Source organism: Phyllobates terribilis, unplaced genomic scaffold, assembly GCF_046119375.1.
Source record: "Phyllobates terribilis strain yellow unplaced genomic scaffold, ASM4611937v1 Scaffold_5__5_contigs__length_657084704, whole genome shotgun sequence".
NCBI classification, from domain to species: Eukaryota; Metazoa; Chordata; class Amphibia; order Anura; family Dendrobatidae; genus Phyllobates; species Phyllobates terribilis.
The window spans coordinates 443,365,694-443,391,264 of NW_027362765.1; positions in this window are offsets into that span (position 1 = coordinate 443,365,694).

A 25,571-nucleotide genomic window follows, 5' to 3' on the forward strand; every position below is an offset into this window, starting at 1 on the left:
TTGCAAGAGGTAACATGAAATAGTGGACACAGCAATTTACCAACTATCTTCTGAGTGTGCTGACACCCCACATGTAGTCAAAAGTTCTGTTTGGACGGAACGGAAGTAGCGACATTTGGCTGGAATAGATCGCAGACACCATGTCTCATTTGCAGGGCCCCTGGGGTATCAAAACAGCAGAAATCCCCACAAGTGACCCCATTTTTGGAAACTATCTCATCAAAAAATTCTGTGTTCTGTGTTGACCATGTTGAACTCATAGGTTCTTCACAAAACTTTTTAAAATGTGGATGTGAAAATGAAAATGATGTTTTCTTCTGCTAAAATGTTGTTTGAGCCCCAAATTTTTAATTTTCACAATGGTTTACATGTAACTTCTCTACCTAAATAAAAGAATCAGTCGTCTGAGATAAGGAAACATCTATATCACTATATAATCTATAAGGTTTACTTGTATTAAATTGTTACATTTTTCACTTACGTTGTTGTGAACTTCTTTTTAATGTCTTTACTGAGATCCTGAAGAATTTTTTTCAGGGGGTCCACCCTATAGTACGAGGAAAACATATCAATGTGCTTAATATCAGCATGACTACATGTGCACATGCGGATATTAAGCGATTCAATGTGCGGATGGTATCCAGGTCTGGAGAAGAGGAGACTCTCCTCCAGACCCGGGTACCATAGTACCTGTAAAAAAATAGAATTAAAATACAAAATATACATTATACTCACCTTCTGATGCCCCCAGTCTCCATAGCGATGCGTCCTGGCTCCCCGGCTGCTCGCAATGGTCTAAAAGGACCGGCCATGACGTCATTTAGTCATGTGACGGGTCACGCGACCGTTGATGTCGGCTGTCGCTTGACCCGTCACATGACTAAATTACGTCATGGCAGATCATTTTACACAACCGCGAGACACCGGGAAGACCGGATGCATCGGATAAGGAGACCGGGGGCCATCGGAAGGTGAGTATAAAGTTTTTTTTGTTTTTTTTTAACATTTTTATTCTTTTTTTTAACAAACTTGGTCACACTATATAAAATTCATGCCGGTTGCATGGATTTATATAGTGTGACCAAGTTGTCAAGCACTTTCCAAGTGATGCTAAAATCACTTGGAAAGCGCTTGATAACCCACATGCGAAATCGCATGATCAAAACGCTTCACTTACGCTTGTCCCTGGCAGGAAAAACGCATGTAAAATCCGCATGTAAAATCCGCATGTAAAATTCGCATGTAAATTCCGCATGCGTTTTTACTGCCAGGGAGATGCAGAAACGCTCAGGAAAAATCCGGAGCATTTCTGCATCGTGGGCACATAGCCTTACACTGGTAATTGATTTGAACTATTAAAAAAGATGTCCTAGCTTATTTCTCCCCTCTCCACAGTACAGGGAATAAGCTGCTGATTGCTGGGATCCATCTGCCGGACCATCCAGCTCTGAGATGCCCTTGTAGGATGGAGCCGCGGTGACGCCTGCGCACCCCACCACTATACAATGAGAAGAAAGACTCTTACCTGTAAATCAGGTCTGTGGCTGAAAGACAAACAACAGGTTAGAATTAGATTTACTGAATTATATAATAAAAGTCACTCAGCTGCAGTCAATGACTTATTTTTAGGCCGTATTCACACTTCATTTTATTCTCATCTGCATAAAACCAAAACAACTAGTTGTCACTATTATACTGCATCCGAGTTTCATCTTTTTTTTTTGGGGTCCGTGCCCATTTTTACCATCAGTATGTCATCCATTTCTCTTATATGCAAAAAAAGGAAAAAAGCTGCTGTAAGTATTTCTTAGTAGTCAGTCAATGGGTGAGTGTGATCCACAATTCTCCCCAGAGCTGACATGTTACTAGCTCCATAGAATATAATGGCCAGTGAAAACTGCACACCATACACCTGGTACAGACACAACCATGTGAATGAACCCTTCCTCTCCATCATTATTGTACAGAGACTTCCTTACACAATATCGGATCTGATCTGGCATTCAGGTTTCGGCTGTACTGTAACTACTGCAGTGCAGGGGTGTTACATCCATAGCGGCAGACCACACGGCTGTGAGTCCTGGGGAGCGCTGGGTCTGTACCCCCATCACCCAACCGTCATCACTATATTACTGCTCATGTTCCACCATTCAGCCTGCCCCTGTGCGTCTGAGACTCAGCTCAGCAGGCGCGATTACGTCACTGGATGGCGCCTGCTGTGCAAAGCCTCAGTCCCCACACTGCACAGACCGGAGCAGGGCGCTGGGAAACACGGCGAGGTATAAATGCTATAATTGTGTGTGAGAATGTCAGTACTTACATCTCATGTTGGAAATTGCCGTCTGTAATAGTAAAACAGAGAAATATATAAAGTACATGAAATATTTCAGCTTCTTACATTGTACATCACATACTCATGGTTTCCTATTACACTGGATAATCAATGGGTTTTTAAGTTATCGCACAAGATAGATTTATTAATACTAGCGCAGTCTATGAGCAGAGAGCCAGTCCGTGCCCCATGCAGCATTCATATAGTCCATAAACCGCACGCCCGGTAAGTGACCCCGGAAACTGCTGACAACTCAGTGACATCTGACTTTATTGTCCACTTATTCAAGTATAAAATATGTGGAATATATTGTGACAGTGGTGGAATACTGGAGGGAGGGGAGATATGTTTCACTGAGGCTATTAGCTTCAGTGATGTAAAACATGGAAATTGCTTCTGCATATTAGGTGCAAAGAGGGTTAATGAGTCAGGTTTACAAGGGCATGTTTTATTGGTGGATTGCTAAGTGCAAGGTGGGAGGCCATCCACCATACCTCCAATCCAGGGAGTCTTCTGGGCTTTAAATAGCCAGCCTTTTGACTCAGGTGTTGTTCAGTATCTGGAGAGACTTGCACCAGAGAGCAGCTGGCAGGGATTGTGCTGAACCCTGTGTGATTAACCCTGAGTGGCCAGACCTCGGCCGATATATGGACTGTGCTGCAACTTTGTATTTTGTTTTGCGATTTTTTGCCAAATGGGCTGTGTTTACTTTATGGACTCCAGGTTAGTTTATGACGCTTAATAAACTAACCCAAAATTTTAAAGAGACAGTGTCTTGTGTCTACCTCCGTGTACAGCCAAGCAAGCAGCTTTGCCACAATATCTATAAATGAGCTGTGTGTTATGAGTCTCTGAAGCTGTGTCTATTTTTCCACATTTGTGTTAATAGATGGGGTCAGACTGGCAGAGCTGCATTGGTAAATCTGCATGAATGTAAGAGTTATGTGTATTCCGGGTGCTGTATACTACATAGATTAACCCTTTAATGCCCCATGAGAAATATATTCCTCATGGAGCGTGTCAGGGACTTTGGAGCGGTCTCAGAAGCAGAGTCCACTCCACACTGGGCAGATGTCGCTATATTATATAAACGGCATCATCCTCTAAAAGCAGCAATTGGCGTGACCCCTGACTGCTGCTGTTAACCTGTTTAATGCCGCTGTCAGTTTCTGACGTGACGTGATCGCAGGGGGCGAATGGGTTGCTGTGACAGTCAGGGGCCGGCTAAACTCCCCTGTGCCTGGTATGTGATCTCTCCTGTGATGTCCATCCTGTGGTTGAGCGTCAGAGAACACAGTGATTTTTACTATATACCGCAATACTGCTGTATTACTGTATGTAGCACAAGTGATCAGATAATCGCAGGTTCAAGTCCTGTAATGGACCTAACAAATAAAGTAAACAGTAAAGACATTTTTTTTAAAAAATGTAATCGAATTACCCAGTTAAATTTAAAGGAAAAAATAAATAAAAAAATACACATATTTGATTTCAATGTGTTCAGAAAAGTCCAATCTATGAAAATATAAAAGTAATTGACCCAATCTGTAAAAACTGTAAAGCAAAAAAAAAATCAAAATGCCAAAATTGCGGGTTTTTGGATGCTACAACTAAAAAAAATGAATTAAGAAGGGATCAAAGCTTCATAACTATCCCAAAATAGTATCAATAAAAACATCAGGTCACCATGCAAAAAAAAGAAGCCCTCACACAGCTCCATCCACCCAAAAATTTTAATTTTACTGCTATTCAAAAATGACGACTCAAGTTAATTCTTGTTTTCTTTTTTTTTTTTTTACAAAATTCATATTTTTTTATTTAGCATTTAAAGGGAATCTGTCAGCAGGTTTTTTCTACCTCATCTGAGAGCAGCCTGATGTAGGCAAAGAGAAGCTGAATCCAACTGTGTATCACATAGATTACTGGGTGCAGCAGTTCTCACACCAATCAAAGTTTTTAGATTTAGCGAAGCAGAGCTGAGAAAGCTAACCCCGCCCATACCACAGCTATCCCCGCCCACACCAGGCTCTGTATGTACAATGTCAATAGATAGTGAGCTGCCTGTCACAGGAAGGGGCGTGTTGGACCAGGGCTCATGGGACTAGGTAGTCACAATCCTTGTAAGCAAACAACATGGGGCTTGATAAGAGAGGCATCGCTGAAATCTGTGTTTACCCCTACAGCATGCACTTTTCAGTTTACATAGCAAAAACCAGCTGACAGATTTCCTTTAAATTAAAAAAAACAATGCAAGTTTGGTATCGTTGTAATCGTACTGATCTGATTGGTCCAGGCATTTGGCCGTGAATAAAGAATGGACATCAGACAACAGAAATTAATTTTTATATATCCGTATAGAGACATCATTACATTCACTATTCTGAATTACATGACTTTTCTTATTTCAGACTTACAAAAATCTTTGTCCAGTGTGCGCTCGACATTTTTCAAAAATAAATAATCACAGAAACCTGAATTGGATAAAGAGAGAGGTTTCCTTATAAATAACCTAATGTTAAATACCAATTGTATCAATTGTACATATTGCCATAACGAGCTAATTAACAAATATAAGGTTTTCTAATGAAAAATGTCTGGGATATGAGAATTGGGAAGTAGAGGAAGCTTGTCATAAGAAATCAGAAACTTATATCTATAGGAAATGGGAAATAATAAGGACAGGACAGGAGTGTAAGACACAGATACTCACTGTAAATCTCCTACTATAACCCTCAACGGAATTCTGGGTGAGCAGTTGCTTATATAGTCCTGATGTCATAATGTCCAGGCAGAGGTGACCATGGTGCCCATCCTGTGATGTCATAACATTCTAGAACAAGCCCTGCAGCCAATGAGATCCAATATAACTATGTATAATAATAAAGTCTATGGAGGGTTTATAATTGTATGTAAATAATCTGATACAGTAAATGGTTACAAATGATAAGAAACAGCAACACATCACATACAGACCCATGAACACATATACGCAGAAGGGTCTTATAATCAAATTGTTTTCTTCTACAGTATTGTTACTATACATATACACCATAGGGACATAAGTATAGGGATACAGAATTTTATGACATCCCATTCTGAATTCATAGGCAATAATTTGGAGTTGGTCTCTTTGTACAAGATTTTGGAGGCGTCTGTGGGAATTTTAGCCCCTTCATTCAGAAGAGTGTTTCGTCCTGGCTAGCAATCTCCATTCTAGTTCATCTCAAAGGTGTTGGATGGGGTTAAAGTCCGGACTCGGTGCGGCTCGTCAGGTTCTTCCACACCAATCTCCCCCAACCTTGCCACATTTCTACTGCTCTGCAGTATGACAGATATAAAGTGATAATCCTGAAAAGACATTTTAAGAAAAATGGAGAATAATTTCGGTATTCAAGCTGATAAGAAAGTTCATGTCTTTGACAAAGAACTCAGTCTAACACCTGAATTTATTACTCACTACATGGACCATGTCACACCTCCACCAGGCTGACTCCAGATCACTACACTCCTAAGCCATCACTGCCATCATCCAGAGGCATATCTAGGAGAAGGGCAGCCGGGGCATGTTCCCTGGACGCAGCCAGCATGGGGGCGCAGTCGGGCCGCCTAATGCGGTGGTCCGAAGTGTCTCCCCCGGCGGCTGCATTCTGCCGCCCCCTGGACTGGGAGTCGGCAGTTCTTTGAGCTGGCTGTCAAGCTAACATCCGGCTCACAGAAGCTGCAGCGCACCCGCTCCCTGTGATCAATTGTACTCGTGTCTTAAGATGCAAGAACAATGGAAGCTCTGACTGCCAGGTTAGAGTGTCGTCAGCAGCACGATCAAGTCATGTTATCACGCTGCTGACGTCACTTGCTGGCACGGAGAGCATTGATGGTAAGTGCTCCACATTAATGGAGCTGAAGACACCGAAGATGGGGGGGATTTGGTGTAATGGGGCTGGGGTGTATTTACTGCTTGGGGGGTATTTACTTTCTGGGGGGGTATTTACTGCATGTGGGGTTATTTACTGTGGGGGGTATTTACTGTGTGTGTGAGAATATTTACTGTGTGGGGGGTGTATTTACTGTGTGTGTGGGTATTTACTGTGTGTGAGTATTTACTGTGTATGGGGGGTATTTACTGTGTGTGGGGTATTTACTGTGTGTGTGGGGTATTTACCAGGTGTGGGGGGTATTTACTGTGTGTCTGGGGAGAAATTTGAAGACACAATATGAGGAGGAAGGGGTGAGATGGGGGCATGTATGGGGAGATGGCTGCAGATACAGTATGGTGAGTGGGGGTATGGCTGCGGACAGTATGAGGAGCAAGGGAAAAATGTATAGGAAGGGGTGATGGGATGGGTGCGGACACTGTATGGGGGGGTCAGAGGGACTCCCTGTCCTGTGTGGAGAGGCAGTATGGAAAGTGAGAGGGTAAATGTATGAGGAGGGTGGGGGAAACGTGTGAGAAGACTATTTGGGGGAATAGTGCGAGGAGACAGTATGGGGGGGGGAGTGTGACTGGGCACAGATTAGAGACTGAGTAGTGGGGGGTAGCATGGGGGAACAGTGTAAGGGCACAGCCAGGAGGGAACAGTATGCCAAGGAGGGGGAGTGTGATGAGGGGGCACAGTATAGAGAGTGGGCCCTATATGGGAGACCCAGTGTGAGAGAACAGTGTGAAGAGGGGGCCCAGAATGGAAAGGAGGGGGGCAGTGTAGGGAGCATGTACCATAGGAGGGACAGTGTGGGGGTTATATTTTGTTCTGGGAATATAGTGAGGGGCAATCATTTATTCAAGGGATCAGCGTACGGCAGATATTTTTATTCAGGAGCATTATAATGACACTGCTATCTTTAAGGGCATCGTGTCGGGATGTGCTGAAGAAGACCGGGGATGTAAGTGACTCGCCCCCCACGGCCGTGGGGTACTCGGCAGCCGGGCCTCTGGTTGCCAGGGTATATCACTGTGGCTGGCCCGGTCCGTGACCCAGGGCCGTCAGTGAAAAAGGGAACTTCTATATGGGGTTTTTGGGATTTTTCGTGATGCCACCTGTGGTGTCTGGTGAGGATCACCAGCGCTGCAACAGTCCACTGAGGCAGATGATAGGGCAGCTTGGGATGGAACGGCTCCCCACAGGTGGAGCAGGCCTCAGGGCAGTGTAGAATAGATTGAGGTGCGCTGGGCGTTGTGGTGCAGGGAGGGAAATGACAACGGTGAAATAAAGGAGCGAAGGCAGTTCAGTGCAGTCATCCAAGATTTACTCACAGTTCATAGACAGTCCACAGGTGCACTGTACTGGTGCAAACCTCCCGCGTCGCGCTGCGTTCATCAGGCAGGGGTTCAGTCCTTCCTCAGGCAGTTCGGGTGTACTGGCAGAACCCCACTTTCCTGTGTACCTTCTTAGACCGACTTCACGCTGGGTCTTTACTCCCTCCTGCCCTGCGCTTCCCACTGTGAATCCTGTTCGGGTGCTGCGAGGTCCCCCCTGTCCGTCGGAGTTGCACAGACCTGCTTGACCTTACTTTTGGATTGAAGTGAGAGTTTGGCTTCTGGGTATAAAAGCCAGAAGCCTCCGGTTTTTCCAGCCGAGGCTTGAAGCTGCACGACTGGGCCAGTGGCCGGTCCCCTTCTGGCGGCCTAGATCCTCCTGACACTTGGCAGGTTCGGGGTGTACGGGTGCCACCCGCACTCACCGTACCCCCTAGGATCCCCTCTGAAGAATGGAGCCTACTCCCTGCTCCCCTCCTGGGCCTCAGTCCTTGGCCCGTGTAGTGGACCAGAGCTCCTAAGGAGACTCTGCCCCCAGACTGTTCTCCAACCACTAGACTGCCACCCTAAGATGTCTTCCCTATTTTATATCTTTACTGTATGAGTGCTCCCATGAACTACTTCCTCCACCCACACCCACTACTGGTTCCCCCTAACTTTGGGTTCTCCCCACCCCAGCCAGGGTCAGGGCTCAGCAGAAAACTACATTGCGTCTTGCCCAGGAGCGGACACAGACTGTAGTGGGCCCCTGTGCAAGAATTTTTTGGGGGCCCCCCCCCCCTGCCCTTCATAGGGGGCATGAAGGCCCCCCCCCCGTGCATCTCTCATCCCCCTGTGCATCTCTGATTCCCCCCACTCCTAGTTAATTAATTGTATTTAAAAAAAATAAAACTTGTTATACTTACCCCCAGGGCCAGCTCCAGGTTTTTGTGGGCCCTGGGCGACAGAGTTTCAGTGGGCCCCTTTAACACATACCACGATTCATGATGCACAGATACCGCAGAGAAATATATATATATAGTACAAGGCCAAGGATTTCACTTACTACATTACATGAGCGATATCTATTGTAAATTCTACAATAGCTCAGAAACCGGCGAATCCTCACAGCGCACAGTGCAGACCGGACAGTATAGTCCTCCATACAGTATTATGGGCACCATATAATGCTCCATACAGGATACTGACCCCCTAAGGCTGCGTGCCCACGATGCGTTTTTCATGCGTTTCCGCTGCGGAATTTCCGCAACGGAAACGCATCAAAAACGCATTGGTAATCCGCACCCCATGGTCCCCAATGGCATTCCGCAATGTCAATGCACATGCTGCAGATTTTTCCACAGCGTTTCTGCAGCGCTCATAAATCCACAGCATGTTCATTAATTTTGCGGAAGCGCAGCGGAATGGCCGCCATTGACTTGCATTGAGACGCACATAATCCGTGTCTGTACATTTGCGGATGGTACCCAGGTCTGGAGGAGAGGAGACTCTCATCCAGACCTGGGTACCATTGTACCTGTGAAAAAAAGAATAAAATAATAAAAAAGTTTATATTCATCTGTCCGGCGGCCCCTGCAGCGCTTCTCCTTCCAGGACCTGAGATGACGTCGCGGTCATGTGACCGCAGGCTGTCTCGCGATGTGCCGGCAACCCGGAAGAAGCCAGGACGAGTGCGACAGCACACGCGGCGAGGGATCGGGGGTAAGTATAGCTTTATTTTTTTATTTTTACGGTCACACTGTATAAATCCATGCCTTTTGCATGGATTTATATAGTGTGACCTAGTTGTCAAGCACTTTCCAAGTGATGCTATCGCCTGGAAAGTGCTTGTCAGTCCGCATACGGAAACACATGCGTTAACGCATGTGGATACGCATGTGAATCCGCATGTATTCTGCAGGAAAAACGCATGCACAATCTGCATGCGTTTTTTCTGCCAGGGAGATGCGGAAATGCTGCAGAAATTTTCTGCTTCATTTCTGCATCGTGGGCACATAGCCTTATACTGCTCCATACAGGATACTGGTCCCCATATAATGCTCCATACAGGATACTGGTCCCCATATAACGCTCCATACAGGATACTGGTCCCCATATAACACTGCATACAGAATACTGTCCCCCATATAACGCTCCATACAGAATACTGTCCCCCATATAATGCTCCATACAGAATACTGACCCCCATATAACGCTCCATACAGAATATTGGCCCCCATATAACGCTCCATGCAGGCTGTTCCCCCCTTATAATGCCCCATTACACGAGCGATATCTATTGTAAATTCTACAATAGCTCAGAAACCGGCGAAACCTCGCAGCGCACAGTGCAGACTGGACAGTATAGTCCTCCATACAGTATTATGGGCACCATATAATGCTCCGTACAGGATACTGACCCCCTTATAATGCGCCATACAGGATACTGGTCCCCATATAATGCTCCATACAGGATACTGGTCCCCATATAACGCTCCATACAGGATACTGGTCCCCATATAACACTGCATACAGAATACTGGCCCCCATATAATGCTCCATACAGAATACTGTCCCACATATAACGCTCCATACAGAATACTGACCCCCATATAACACTCCATACAGAATATTGGCCCCCATGTAACGCTCCATGCAGGCTGTTTCCCCCTTATAATGCCCCATGCAGGATGACACCCCCTTTTAATGCTCTATGCAGGATGTCACCTCTCCCCCCCATATAATGCCCCTTGCAGGATGTCACTTCCCCCCTTTTCAATGCCCCATGCAGTATGTCAGACCACCCCCTCCCTTATAATGCCCCATGCAGGAGGTCACCCCCCCCCTCCTTATAATGCCCCATGCAGTATATCACACATCCACCCTCCTTATAATGCCCCATGCAGGATGACACACACCCCCTCCCTTATAATGCCCCATGCAGGATGTCAATTCCCCCCTCGCCCTCTTATAATGCCCCATGCAGGATGTCACACCCCCTCCCTTATAATGCCCCATGCAGGATGTCACTTCCCCCCTCCCTCTCTTATAATGCCCCATGCAGGATGTCACACCCCCTCCCTTATAATGCCCCATGCAGGATGTCACCCCCCCTCCCTTATAATGCCCCATGCAGGATGTCACTTCCCCTCTTCCCCTCTTATAATGCCCCATGCAGGATGTCACTTCCCCCCTTCCCCTCTTCTAATGCCCCATGCAGGATGTCACTTCCCCCCTTCCCCTCTTCTAATGCCCCCATGCAGGATGTCAATTCCCCCCTCCCCCATATAATGCCCCATGCAGGATGTCAATTCCCCCCTCCACCTCTTATAATGCCCCATGCAGTATGTCACCCCCCCCCCATATAATGCCCCATGCAGGATGTCACACCCACTCTCCCCCCTCCATATAATGCCCCATGCCCCCATACATAAAAAAAAAAATCAAATACTCACCTCACTTCTCACCTGATGCTGATCCGGACTCCAGCATCGCCCGCGTCTTCGCGCTGTGACAGCTCACGGGAGATCGCGCGCGGTGTAAACATATCACCGCGCCCTCTGACCTGAGACATCACAGTCAGAGGATGCGGAAGACGCTGTGGAGGCACGGGGAGGGTAAGTATTGTGCCGGCTTCGTCACATGACCGGAGATGTCCCTGCGCTCAGCATGGGGCCGGGGGCCCATGTCGAGCGCAGGGACATCTCCGGTCATGTGACGGAGGGGGGTCCTGCCGGGGGGCCCCATGAGGAGACGCACAAGAGGGGGGCTCCGAGGGGGCCCCGACCGGCCGGGCCCCATGCTGGAGTCAGGGCAGTCATGCCCTGATGGCGGCCCTGCTGACGGCTGGAGGGGCGCCCTCTCCTTCGGGGGCCCCGTTCAATGAACCGGCTGCACGGGCGGTAGGTCCGCCCCTTGTCTTGCCCCTCCTGCTGGCCTGGGGTAGTGTAGTGTTGGATGTAGGTGTTTGGGGTTCCGTGCAGCACTCCCTGCTTACCTGAGAGAAGAGAGACACCACACCTCTGGGTGAGGTGCAGTACCTCTGTGGCGACCGAACCCTCAGGGGCGCCACATAAGTCTGTAGAGATGAGCTGTGGATGAGAAAACTCATCATGGAGACTGGACAATATGAAGAAGAAAAGAAAGAGAACGACTCCAGAGATAATGTCATCTATAAGGTACCTGGATGTAAATGTTTTCTTTTGATACTGACTAATTCTCATATTTTTATTTATGTTCAGAGCATTAAAGGGGTTGTCCAAGTTTGTGATGAGTCTGCAGTCATTCTATGTGACTGCACGCTGTCAGGATTCTCTCGTGCCAGCAATTTGCATACATGTGGTCACGAGCCGACTAGACATGCGTGGTCTCACTCAATGAAAATGAATTGAGCGAGGCCGGACACATCTAGATGGAATGTGGCCAGAATTATACAAATCGCATACTTGTGTTGTGCAAGGGAGAATCCTAAAAGTGTATAGTGCATGCGCTGGGAGAATTCAGAAGCCTGCAGTCACATAGAGTGACTGCAGACTTTCATCTCAAGCCTGGACGAGCCCTTAATTATAAAATGAAGCCCTGTAGCCGATCCTAACAGCTCTGGTTCCAGCAGTCATCTCATGGCCACTTCACTCATATGTGATTTTCAGTGTTACGGTCACATGACGAGCTTCTCTTCCCGCTTCTCTTTTTTTCACTGAACATTGAGAGAACTACCGAGAGCAGCTTGTTGGCATGTGATTAAGGCTGGGGTCCCACCAGCGTATCACATTCGATGTGAGAGCATCGGATGCAATATGCTAATGACTTAGTCCATGAAAAATAGTAAAAACGTGGCGCTCACCGTCCTCTTAAAAAAATGCATATAATGTCCTTAAAATATTGCAGCGATGTCATCATTTGGATGCTGGACGGACGACGGCCGTTTTCTGCTAGCTGCGCATCAACGTCCAATGTTTTAGGGACATGAAATAAAGGTTTTTTAAGAGGACGGTGAGTGCCACCTTTTTTTTTTATTTTTCATGGACTATGCTATTTGCACTTTTCTTCATGGTGAGCACCCAAGTTCCCAGAGCCATAGTGTGATCCACCTGTCCAGAGTAGGCTTGATTGTGTCAGCGTGAAGTGTTTTCTGGTGTTGGCATTTTTCTTTTTATCCTCCAGTGTTCGATATGCTAATGACACTCGGCTCCTACTCTGCAGCGAGCGTGAGCCGAGTGTCAGTGCTCTGTGCTCCAATCCTCTAGCATGTGAGAATCACAGCACAGCTGCGGAGGAGACGTAGAAATTAATTTCTCCATCTCCCCTGTTGCTGGCATCAGAGGGAATCACACTGCACTCGGGTGACATCTGAGTGCAGTGCTATGTTTCACACTCACCCATTGACTTATATGGGTGCGTGCGATCCAAACTCCGCATGCAATTGCAGATTGCGTTTTTTTTTTTCAGTCCGATCGTGATCCAATTCATAGATTAACATTGGACTGAATGCAATCTGATTTTTTATTCGATTGCATTTTTCCAATGTAATCGAAAGTGAGAGCGAGCCCTATGACTGTTCCTGGGAGTTCCTGGGATAAGCTCAGTGTGCTGTATATGGGTCTCTGTGCAAGCTCAGCTCAGTTTCAGATGATGAAATGAGTCCCTGGAGTTTTGGAGAGATGTATTTTTTTTATTTTTTCTATTACATGGCAATGTGTTTTGTCAAAGAGGTCACTGGGGTGGACTCAGTGGACAGTGGAATATGGGTCCCTGGGGATGAGCAGAGTGGACAGAGAAAGGAATCTTCATCATAGCCAGATTTCCCCCTGAGCTAAATCTGCTAAGGGTTCCCAGGGTGAGCTCACTGAACAGTGGGATACATCCCTGGGGATGAACCCAAAAGACAGTAATAGGATGAGAACAACGGACGGCATGTAATGACATTCAATTGGTCAAAATCCGCACTAAGACGCTATCTCCACTACAGAAATTGACATGCTGCTGCTTGTAAACCCACACCGCAGGTGAGTTTACGCAGCGTTAAACAGAAGCACAGTGGGCATGGGATTTCTATAAATCCCATCCACTGTGCTTGTAATGTAGAATGCATCGTTCTGGACGCAGCGCAGATGGGCTGCGTCCAAAACTCTGCTCTTCCTGATCGTGGGCACGAAGCCTTAGCAAAAGACCATACAACCCCTTTAAATCCCAAGTATTGTAGTGCACCTCCCCTTCACTTCCCCAAAGTTGTGCATTGGTGAAGGTATTTTTCTCGGGCTGAGCCCCTCACCTGGGACTGCATGTAAGATTCCCTGTGGTGACGGCTCCACTGGGTCTAATATCTCCATCCACATAATGGGACTAGTGACTGGGAGAAAAATGGCTTAATTGTGGCCCCTGAGACAGTAACTAGAGTAATGGAATGATTGCTTTATCTGATTACCAATCTCTGTCTGGCCTTATGTATATGACTCGCCGCCTGGGCCGTGGGGCTCAGGGTGGTAAGACCAGTGGTAGTCTGCTATGTGCTGTAAGTAATGTCCGACTACGCCACCCGTGGATTGCGGTCAGGGCTAACCGCCGCTGCAGTGCAGACCGCTGGGGCTAATATAAATGTGCAGCACTGAATAGTTCAACTCCCCACTGGAGGAGTATGGCCCCAGGGCAGAATATATAATGGATGATGGGGGGGATGATTCCGACCGCGATAGCCAGGAAACGGAGGCCTCTTAAACAGTTCAGGGTCTTTATTAGAACAGGTAATATGACCCAGAAAAAGGCCCGGCTAGGAGGGGGGCCTGGATGTCTGAGAACAAGTGGGAGGCTGGCCCTGGTCAGGGTGAGGGTGTAGGCCTACCGTGCTCTCTGTGCTCCTTCTGGCTATTTCCCTCCTTGTAGTGTAACAGCCCACGTTCCCGAGCTCACCGTGTCCTCTCGCCCGTATGGCTTGCAACTTGGGTCCCTTTCTACTCCCGGCCTGGTACGGCTTTGCTGGTCCCTTCCGCTGTGGCGGAGCCTCCGGGCTTCTTAGGCCAAGGAACATACAGTCCCCTGCGGACTGGTTATCTGCTGTAGGACGTGGAATCCTCACAGCCTCAGACACCAAAGTCTGGTAGATTAGTCTCTTCGTCTGCCAGGACAGGCGCACTTCGCCTCTTGTCCCTGGCTCATGGCTCTCCTACTGCCACACGTCCTCTTAGGCTGCAACACAACTGTCTCTCTCTGCTCTGGGACACCTCTCAATCCAGAGACAGGTCGTCCAGTTCTCCCTAACCCTGCCCCCAGCTCCAGCTTTTATAGGGGCAGCCTGCTCCCCCTACTGGTCTGGGACAGGAGGTGCTGCATGCTAATGATCCCTGACTAGAGGACCTCCCCCTTGCTCTCAGACACAGCTTTATTATATTTGTGGCATCCAGGCCAGGGTGACACATTCCCCCCTAGTGAAATTTAGTACTCCGGGACTAAACGAGAAACAAGAATAACATGCATGACCATAAAACATTAGTAGACAAACGACGCACAAGTTGAGTTCTTAAGGTCACAGTGTGGTCTGTGACCGGGTGTCCATATCACCAACACAACGGTGAGCCTTAACCAGGTGGGGGTCTGTCCTAGCCCCAAGTCCTTTACAGTCTTAGTTCATTCCTTGGTCAGGCTCCGAACGCAGTCCATACAAAGTCCCGGTTATTAAAAGTTCATAACCTTTGAGTCTGTACGGTAACTGCAAGAAACTGAAACACACAATTACCAATCATGCATGTAACTTTGCAAACATTTCAACACTTGGCAACAGGGTTATTTACAGTTTAGTGCACCCTATATTCTCCAGCGAGCGGGTATCTGCCCCTTTGTGCTCCTGGTTGACCTACTTAATCCACTGCCTGGTGGTGGACCGACCTGGCTTTCCCCACTAGCGTTAGGGGTACAGCTACCAGCTTGGTGTACAGGTAGGGCAGGCAGCTGTCTGCGGGTCCTTTGGCTTACCGCAGGCATGGCAGGCTCACTGTCAGCAGAGGGTTGATTCTCCTGGGCTGCTGGTACAGGCTCTTCTGCCTCTGGAACTGCTTGCTCTTCTTCACCTTCCGGCTCTGGTGTAGGTTGTTGCTGAGCCGGTTGCAGGAAATGCAGGACGGGTACCACTATGGCATCGTTTATTCGAGTCCAGGACTGAGGAAACTCTCCGAGAACGGTGCTGATCATTTCTTCCTTGTCCTCTGCGGGTTCAAGGTCACTTTGATCCTCTTCTGCACTACGGAGTTGCTCGGGGCACCTGTTTAGGTGGTCTCTGGAGAAGGTACTAGTGGTTTCTCCTCCATCCTTGGTGATCACGCACACCTTTGAGTTGTCGTGGTCAGACTGCAGTACGGTGTAGGGTTCCCTTTCCCACTGGTCGTCCAACTTATGTAGCCTTCTCTTTCGCTTCAGGACCTGCTCACCAGGTTCTAGGGGACCAGCAGGGGCGTGTTGGTTGAAGAGTCTTTCTTGCCTTTCTCTCACCTGGGCCAGGCTCTTCTCCACACTCTCCTGTACCTTCTTGTACTGCAGTCGCCTTTCCGTATCCCAGTCCGCATCCAGGGAGGTGTCCTCAGGTGTTAGGACTCCCATCTCCAGGTCCATGGGCAGCTTACCTGGTCTGGCTCGCATCAGGTAAGCCGGGGTGCAGTTTGTAGCATTCACCGGGATATGGTTGTACAGGTCTATTAGGTCCGGCAGTTTTTCTGGCCACAGGCTGCGTTCCTCCAGGGGCAACGTCTTCTAGAGATCAATGACTATATTGTTCATTTTCTCACACATCCCGTTGGTTTGTGGGTGGTAAGGCGTTGTACGAATCTTCTTACAGCCATAGAGGTTGCAGAACTCTTGGAAGATTTCGGCTTCGAACGCTGGACCCTGGTCTGTCAGGACCTCTTCTGGATACCCGTGTGGACGGCAGAAGTATTGCTGGAAGGCTCTGGCCGCCGTTTGGGCTGTCAAGTCTTTCACCGGGACCACCACTAGAAAACGGGAATAGTGGTCCACGATTGTCAGGGCGTAGATGTATCCTGACCGGCTTGGAGCCAATTTGATGTGGCCAGAGCTACCAGCTCAAGAGGCTGCTGGGTGACGATGGGCTTCAAGGGTGTCTTCTGGCTGGTGCGGTCTTTTCTCCTTAAGTTACAAGGGCCACAGTCCCTGCACCACTTCTCTACAGCCCCTCTCATGCCGACCCAAAAGAACCGTCCTCTTAGCTGGAACTCCAGTTTCTTCCAACCAAAGTGCCCCGCTCTGTCATGGTAAGCCCCCAGGACCATAGCTGCATCCCGCCTTGGCACCATGACTTGCCAGGTCAGCTCGTGTGTCCGGTGGTTGACAAGTCTTCTGCACAGCTTGCTTTCATAGAGGAACAGCTTGCTCTTCTCTTTCCATAGCTGCTTGGCTTCCTCTGGAGCATCCGGATCTAAGCGGGTCAGCAGATCTTTCACCAGGCGGATTGCAGGGTCACTATCTTGGGTCTCGGCCCAACTGTGGTGAGGTAGGGGATTGATCATAACAGTTGTTAAATCTTCCTCTTTCACGCGGTGGGAGTATTGAGCGGCCCCATACCGGTGGAACGCGGGGAGTTCTACCTCCTCCAGCTCTTCTGGGTCTTCGTCACCTTCAGGTAAGTGAGGCATTCTCGACAGGGCGTCAGCATTGGCATTGGTTTTGCCTGCCCGGTACTTGATCACGAAGTCATAATTGGAGAGACGGGCCATCCACCGCTGTTCCAGGGCACCAAGTCTTGCACTGTCTAGGTGTGTTAACGGGTTGTTGTCCGTGTACACAGTGAACTTTGCAGAGGCCAAGTAATGCTTGAAGCGTTCCATTACGGCCCACACCACCGCCAAGAATTCTAGCTTGAAGGAGCTGTAATTCTCCGGGTTCCTCTCGGTGGGCCTCAGCTTCCGGCTGGCGTACGCGATCACCCTTTCTCTGCCCTGTTGGTTTTGTGACAGTACGGCTCCCAGTCCCACATTACTGGCGTCTGTGTGGAGAGTAAAAGGCTGGCCATAATCAGGGTAGGCCAGGATCTCATCCCCTGTGAGGGCCATCTTCAACTGGCGGAAGGACTCCTCTTCCGGTTTATCCCACTTGAAGGGTGGCTTTTGGCTTCTGGACTTAGACTGTCCTATCAGGAGGTCCTGCATAGGAGCTGCCATCTTAGTGAACCCGGGGATGAACCTTGGTAGTAGCCTACCAACCCTAGGAACGGCATCACTTCTTTGATGTTCGAGGGGCTTGGCCAGCTCTTGATTGCCGTGACCTTGTCAGGGTCGGGGGCTACTCCTTCCGCACTTACCACGTGCCCTAGGTACTGGACCTTCGGTTTCAACAGGTGACACTTCGATGGTTTCACCTTCAGGCCATAGCCTGCCAGGGCTTCGAACACCTCGGCCTGGTGCTTTAGATGGTCCTCGTAAGTCTTCGAATAGACGATCACGTCGTCCAGGTAAAGGAGGACCGTCTCGAAGTTTCGGTGCCCTAGACAGCATTCCATCAGCCTCTGGAAGGTCCCTGGTGCGTTGCAGACCCCGAAGGGCATACAGTTGAACTCGCTCAGTCCCATCGGGGTGGTGAAGGCGGTCTTCTCCTTGTCAGCCTCTGCCACAGGAACCTGCCAGTACCCGCTAGTAAGGTCCAAAGTAGAAAAGAAGTTAGCTGATTTTAGTGCGGCTAAAGACTCCTCTATTCTAGGCAGCGGATATGCGTCTTTGTGGGTGATACGGTTGATTTGTCTATAGTCCACGCACATTCTCATGGTGCCGTCTTTCTTTTTTACCAGAACCAGGGGGGCTGCCCAGGGGCAACAGCTATCTCTAATGACCCCAGCTTCTTTCATTTCTCTTAGCATGCCCTTGGCGTTCTGATAATGTGCAGGGGGTACAGGCCTGTGTCTCTCTTTTATTGGTGGGTGGCTCCCCGTGGGCATATGGATCTATCCCTTTTACTCTGCCGAAGTCTAGCGGGTGCTTACTAAAAATTCTCTGGTACTCCTTGTTTTTGGTGCAGGGGAGTGGAGTCAGCACCCACATGGAGTTTCTGGCACCAGTCCTCCTTTTGTTTCTGGGAGCCATTACCCTCCGCCTGTGGAGATGGAGGCAAAGGCTCCACGGCCCTGATAGCTTTGTGTTCGACAGCAAACAGTTTGGCAAGTGTATCGTACCTGGGTAAGTGTACCTCCCTCTCTCCGATGTTGAGAATGCGAACGGGCACCCTCCCATGACGGACATCAACCACCCCCTGGGCTGTCAAAATGGTGGGCTGTCTGAGTACACGGGTTCTACCATGGCTTGGTAGTCTCTACCTCTCAACCCGATTGCAGTCTGACACCAGATCATCATTTCACTTTTGGGAGGCATGGAAATAGGGAATGGGTCACTCATTCTTACGCTACCGATCTCACCACCAGACAGTTCTACCTGCTGCCGTCTCATCAGGGCTTTTATCTCTTTGTTGAGGACTCTCTGTTGGCTGGAACTAGCATTCACCGCCACCTGTTGTAGAATTACAATTACCTCTGAAAGACAATTTTCAATCACGTTAGTACCCACAGTTATTTTAGGGTGACTTTCACGACGGTCAATGTCCACAATAATCACTCCCTGTGCTGGCAGTTCAACTTTACCAATCTTAATGGTCATCTCTTTGAACCCCATCTGCGGCACGGGAAGCCATTACTGGCGATGATGCTCAAGTCACTGTCTGGATACCGTGTTATATCAGCATCAGTCCAATACTGCTTAAAAAGTACATAAGGGATAGTGGTTACTTGCGACCCGGTATCCAGCAAGGCGCTCATTGTTATGTTCTGCTACCAGAGCTAAGGAAAGAGAGGAGATCTGTCCCTACGATAGAACTCAGCTTAATCCCTACGATGTAACAGGGGACCTGATCCTGCGATGAGACCTGCTAAAGTCCTAAGCTAGTCTGTACGGAGACCTATAGATGTGGGGAAGGAATCCCTACAAGTACTAAGGACTGGGAGGAAAATGGGACACCTCCTAACAGAAATAGTAGCAGACAGACGAACAAACAAAATATATAGAACATAGAGGTCCGTAGGCCAAGCAAACTAACAGAGTTAGATACAGAGCACAGGCTAGCTAGAAAGTAGTTAAACAATGAAGTCCAGCAAAGCCAGAAGGGCGGAGCAGGATTAAATAGGCCAACAAGGTCATGTGACCAGCAAAGGAAAAAACCTAAGAGCAAGGTTCTAACAGTACCCCCCCTTCTAAGAGGATCCTCCGGATCCCCTAGGACCAGGCTTATCAGGAAATCTCCTGTGAAACGCTCTGATAAGTCTGGACGCGGAAACATCATCCGACCTCACCCAAGAGTTATCCTCGGGTCCGAAACCTTTCCAGGCCACAAGATACTGCAAACTACCTCTATACCGTCTAGAGTTAAGGATGCGAGAAATTTCATATTCCCCGTCCTCCACCACCGGGGGAACAGAGGCAGAGGCGTCACAATCCGATACAACAGCTTTTTTCAACAGAGAGACATGAAATACCGGATTAATTCTCCAGGAGGTAGGAACCTCCAACCTAACAGCAGATTGGTTGACAACCTGAAGCACCTTAAAGGGCCCTACAAACTTGGGACCCAATTTCTTAGAAGGAATCCTCAACCGCAGATTCCTAGAGGACAACCAAACCATGTCACCAACAGCGAACATAACCTCCTGTCATTTCCTATCAAAGTAGTCTTTAGATTTTCTGTTGGCCTCCTGAAGATTACCACGCACATCCGTCCAAACTCTCTCCAAATCACCGGAAAAATTCTCCTCCTCAGGCACAGCAGATCCCAACTTGGAGAACGACCCAAACGACGGATGTCTCCCAGAACAACAAAAAAAAGGCGAACAACCAGCAGAAGAAGATGTATGATTGTTCAGAGCAAATTCAGCAAGTGGCAGAAACTCAGACCACCCCTCTTGATTGTCTGCCACAAAACAACGCAAGAACTGCTCAACATCCTGGTTTTTCCTTTCTGTCTGGCCATTAGATTCAGGATGATATCCTGACGAGAACGACAAATGAACTCCCAACCTGTCACAAAAGGCACGCCAAAAACGAGCCACGAACTGAGGACCTCTATCAGAAACAATGTCAGTAGGAACGCCATGAAGTCTGACAATTTCCTTGACAAAGGCCTTAGCGAGAGTTTTAGCGCAGGGCAGTTTGACGAAGGGAACCAAGTGACACATCTTGCTAAAACGGTCCACGACCACCCAGATGACAGTAAAACCCTCAGAGGGGGGAAGGTCAGTTATAAAGTCCATAGCCAAATGTGTCCAAGGAGCACTGGGAACCTCCAAAGGACAAAGCAACCCCGCAGCAGGAGTATGTGAGGACTTAGATCTAGCACATATAGTACATTGGCGCACCCACTTAATGACTTCCTTCTGCCATCCAGGCCACCAAAAACTGCGACCCACCAGTCTCTTGGTCTCAGAGATTCCGGGATGACCTGCCAACCGAGATTCGTGACACTCAACAAACAAATCTCTCCTAAAGGTCCCAGGCACAAACAACCTCCCATGAGGAGTGTTAGATGGGGCATTCTCCTGTGCTTTAAGAATCTCATCTTCCAAAACGGAGTCCAAAGCAGCTATCACAACACCTTCTTGTAAAATGTTCTCCTCTTTCTCAGCACCGACTATGGGAGAAAAACTGCGAGACAAGGCATCCGCCTTAACATTCTTAGTACCAGGGATGTAAGTAACGGAGAAATTAAACCGCGAGAAAAACAGTGCCCACCTAGCCTGACGGGCATTCAGGCGCTTGGCAGCATCAAGATATATCAGATTTTTATGATCCGTAAGAACCTGAACGGGAAATTCCGCACCTTCCAAGAAGTGGCGCCAGTGTTCAAATGCGAGTTTAATAGCCAATAATTCCCGATTACCAATATCGTAATTCAGTTCAGTCTCCGAAAATTTTTTTGAAAAAAAGGCACAGGGATGTAATCCATCCCCGTTATCCTGAGACAATACTGCGCCAACCCCCACAGAGGAAGCATCAACCTCAACCAAAAACGGCTTAGTCACATCAGGCTGCATAAGGATGGGAGCAGAGGTGAACCTCTCCTTGAGATACACAAAAGCTTCAATGGCCTCAGAAGACCACTGAACCGCATCAGCACCTTTCCTGGTGAGATCGGTCAGAGGTTTGACAATACTAGAAAAATTTTTTATGAATTTTCTGTAATAATTGGCGAAACCCAAAAACCTCTGTATCGATTTCAAACCAATAGGCCTAGGCCATTCCTGTACAGCTTGAACTTTAACCGGGTCCATCTCAAAACCTTCGCTGGAGATAATGTAGCCCAAAAAACTAATTCTCTGTACAGCGAACTCACATTTCTCCAGTTTAGCAAAAAACGAATTGTCCATCAATAACTGTAATACCTCACGTACGCTCCGCCAATGAGACTCCAGATCCGGCGAATAAATCAAAATGTCATCCAAATACACAACCACATTTTTGTCGATCAAAGGTCTAAGGATGTCATTAATAAGATTCTGAAAAAATGCAGGAGCATTAGTAAGACCAAAAGGCATAACCAGATTCTCAAAATGACCCACAGGAGTGTTAAAAGCAGTCTTCCATTCGTCACCCTCCTTCATGCGCAACAGATTGTATGCCCCCTTAAGGTCGATTTTAGAGAACCACTTGGCCCCCATTAACTGGTTAAACAGATCAGGAATCAATGGCAGTGGGTAAGGATTGCGTACAGTAATTTTGTTAATCTCACGAAAATCCAGACAAGGACGTAAACCGCCGTCCTTTTTTTTTACAAAAAAAAATCCAACCGCCACAGGAGACTTAGAGGGCCTAATGTGACCAGCGGCCAAGCTTGTCTGTATGTATTCCTCCAAAGCCTTTCTCTCAGGAATAGTAAGGTTAAATAAACGACTTTTAGGAAGAGTCGCTCCAGGGACAAATTCAATAGAACAATCATAGTCTCTATGGGGAGGCAAAACCTGCGATTCCTTCTCAGAAAAAACTCTCCAAAAATCCTGAATAGGAACAGGCAATTCTCCCCTATCCAAAGCTGCAATACGCCCGTTACAACACTTGTCATAACATTTATGGCTCCAGGATTTAATTTCACTGGTAGACCAATCCAGTACAGGATTGTGAAATTTTAACCAGGGCAATCCCAATATTACTGGAGAAGGCAAGTTATTCAACACTACCAAATCCAATTTCTCATGGTGAACACCATTAATAGTGAGAGGAAATTCACAGACCTTGAGAGTAATATTCTTCAAAGGGGAACCATCCACAGAAACCACAGCAATGGGGGATGATAAAGGTTCGGGTTTTAAATTGAGTCTTTCCAAGAATCCCCCATCAATAACATTCAGAGTAGACCCACAATCAACAAACACCCGAAATTCCATTAATTTTTCCTGAGCAATCGTGGAAGCAGCTAAAAATACACCCTTGGAATTTAAACAGGCAATACGGGCATGACTGACCATTTTTTTTTCTTTCTTGATACGAAGCTCACAGTCTTTAATTAAATGACCAGATTTTCCGCAATAGAAACACAAGCCTTCAGAAAATCTGCGATCTTTTTCTTGAGAGCGAGGTGCCATCGCTCCAATCTCCATCGATTCACCACTGTTAGTACACACATTCTCATAACCAGAAACTGACATAGCAGAGGATTTGCTCTCATTAACCCTTGCACGCAGTCTCCTATCCACCCGTATAGCTAATTGCATAGCCTGTTGCAAATCTTCAGGTGTAGGATAAGCAATTAGCAGGTCTTTAACCCTTTCACTGAGCCCAGCAAGAAATAGACTTTTCAGAGCAGAATCGTTCCACCCTGTTTGAGTAGACCATCAACGGAAATGAGTACAATATTTTTCCACATTACCTGATCCCTGTTTCAAACGTCTCAACTCAGTCTCAGCTGATGCGACACGGTCAGGATCATCATATAATAGTCCCAAGGCAGAAAAAAACTATCCACTGAACTGAAGCATGTATCAAAGAAAAGGCCCACTCCTGAGGCTCTTTGCGCAAAAGTGACATTATAAACCCTATGCGCTGGGAATCATCCCCAGAGGACTTGGGTCTCAAACGAAAATACAATAAGCAAGCATTTTTAAATGAAAAAAATTCTCGGTGTTCACCAAAAAATAAATCCGGCAAACGTACCTTAGGCTCCAAGAAATGTGCTCCAGGACAGTTACTCACGTGTTGACGGAGCTCAGTCACCTCCAAAGAGAGTCCCTGCAGGTGTTTAGCCAAATCCAGAACCGACACCATGATGGAACAGAAAAAAATCTTTCCTTAGAGCATTTGCTGGGCTGGACTTACTGTTATGTTCTGCTACCAGAGCTAAGGAAAGAGAGGAGATCTGTCCCTACGATAGAACTCAGCTTAATCCCTACGATGTAACAGGGGACCTGATCCTGCGATCAGACCTGCTAAAGTCCTAAGCTAGTCTGTACGGAGACCTATAGATGTGGGGAAGGAATCCCTACAAGTACTAAGGACTGGGAGGAAAATGGGACACCTCCTAACAGAAATAGTAGCAGACAGACGAACAAACAAAATATATAGAACATAGAGGTCCGTAGACCAAGCAAACTAACAGAGTTAGATACAGAGCACAGGCTAGCTAGAAAGTAGTTAAACAATGAAGTCCAGCAAAGCCAGAAGGGCGGAGCAGGATTAAATAGGCCAACAAGGTCATGTGACCAGCAAAGGAAAAAACCTAAGAGCAAGGTTCTAACACTCATGGGGATACCGTCCAGCACCACGGGTAAAACCGGGCGCCCCCCAACGTACTTATTACGCCAATTGTAAGGGCCTGGTGATCTTATGCCTGGGGGTTGGCCCTCTGCCCCAGGTTGGACCCGTTTAAATTACAGTACCTGGAAATGTGTCCGGGCTGGTTGCATCGTCGGCAAATGGGCTGTCCATCCTCTGCGTAGCGGTCTGTAGGCCTCCCTCGAAACGACAGGGTCCTCCTCTGTCGACGCCCCGGGACATCCTCCGGACTTGAAGCCAACTTGATGAGTCTTGACGGGTCCACTTGTAACGCCTGGACGGTCCTGGTCAACGCCGCGACGCTTCTGGTCAGCTCCTGGACTTGGTGATGCAGATCTTTCGACGGGGCTTGGTTCAGGGCCTGTGCATCGGCCCCCACAGAGTCCATAGAGGAGGGCGCCGCCTCCTGGTGGTAGGTGAGAGCAGGGCGCCGGGGGTTTATAGCGCCACTTGTTGCGGGTTCACGGAGCACCCTTATGGCCCTGTCCTTGAATTGGGCAAAGGTCAGATCAGGGTTCTGAAAGAACTTGAGGCGCACCTGAGTCCTGTGGGCGCTAGACAGCAGACCTTCTATGAACTGTTCTGTTAGTAGCTTATCCGTATCCTGCATGCTGCCAGGGTCAGCTTGTTTGATGGCCCTCAAGGCTTCCTGCAAATTTAGGGCATAGTCTCTAATGCTGTCCTGTGCCCGCTGCTTACATCCATAGAACCGCATTTTAATTTCAGCGGAGGTACGGGTATCAAAGGTACCTCGCAGCCGGGCCACAATGTCCTTTACAGTCCTTTTCTCCTCAGTGGGCCATGACTTTACCTCCCGCTGGGCTGCGCCAGTTAGCTGCCCTGTCAGTATGCTAATCTTCTGTTCCTCTGTCAGGGGGTAAACTTGGAACAAACTGTACAGCCTTTCCTTAAAGTCAGTTAGGGCATGGGGCTCCCCTGAATACTTGGGCAGCCAGGCCGCTCCAGGGATGTAAGGCAGGGAAAATGGCATCACCGCTGCTGCAGCGGCGCTGGTGGTAGAAGGTCCCTCCGCGTCCGTCATCTTCCTCCCCCCTAGTTAAGCGTGGCCTACCTTCCGACGATCCTCTTCTGTAGGCCGCGGCTCCGCTGGTGCTGCTCCGGACGAGGACCTTGCGTCGCGTCCTGGTGACGTCAGCGTCGCTCTCTCTCCCTTCCAGGACCTTGCGCAGCGTCGGTGCGTGGGGCGGAGCTT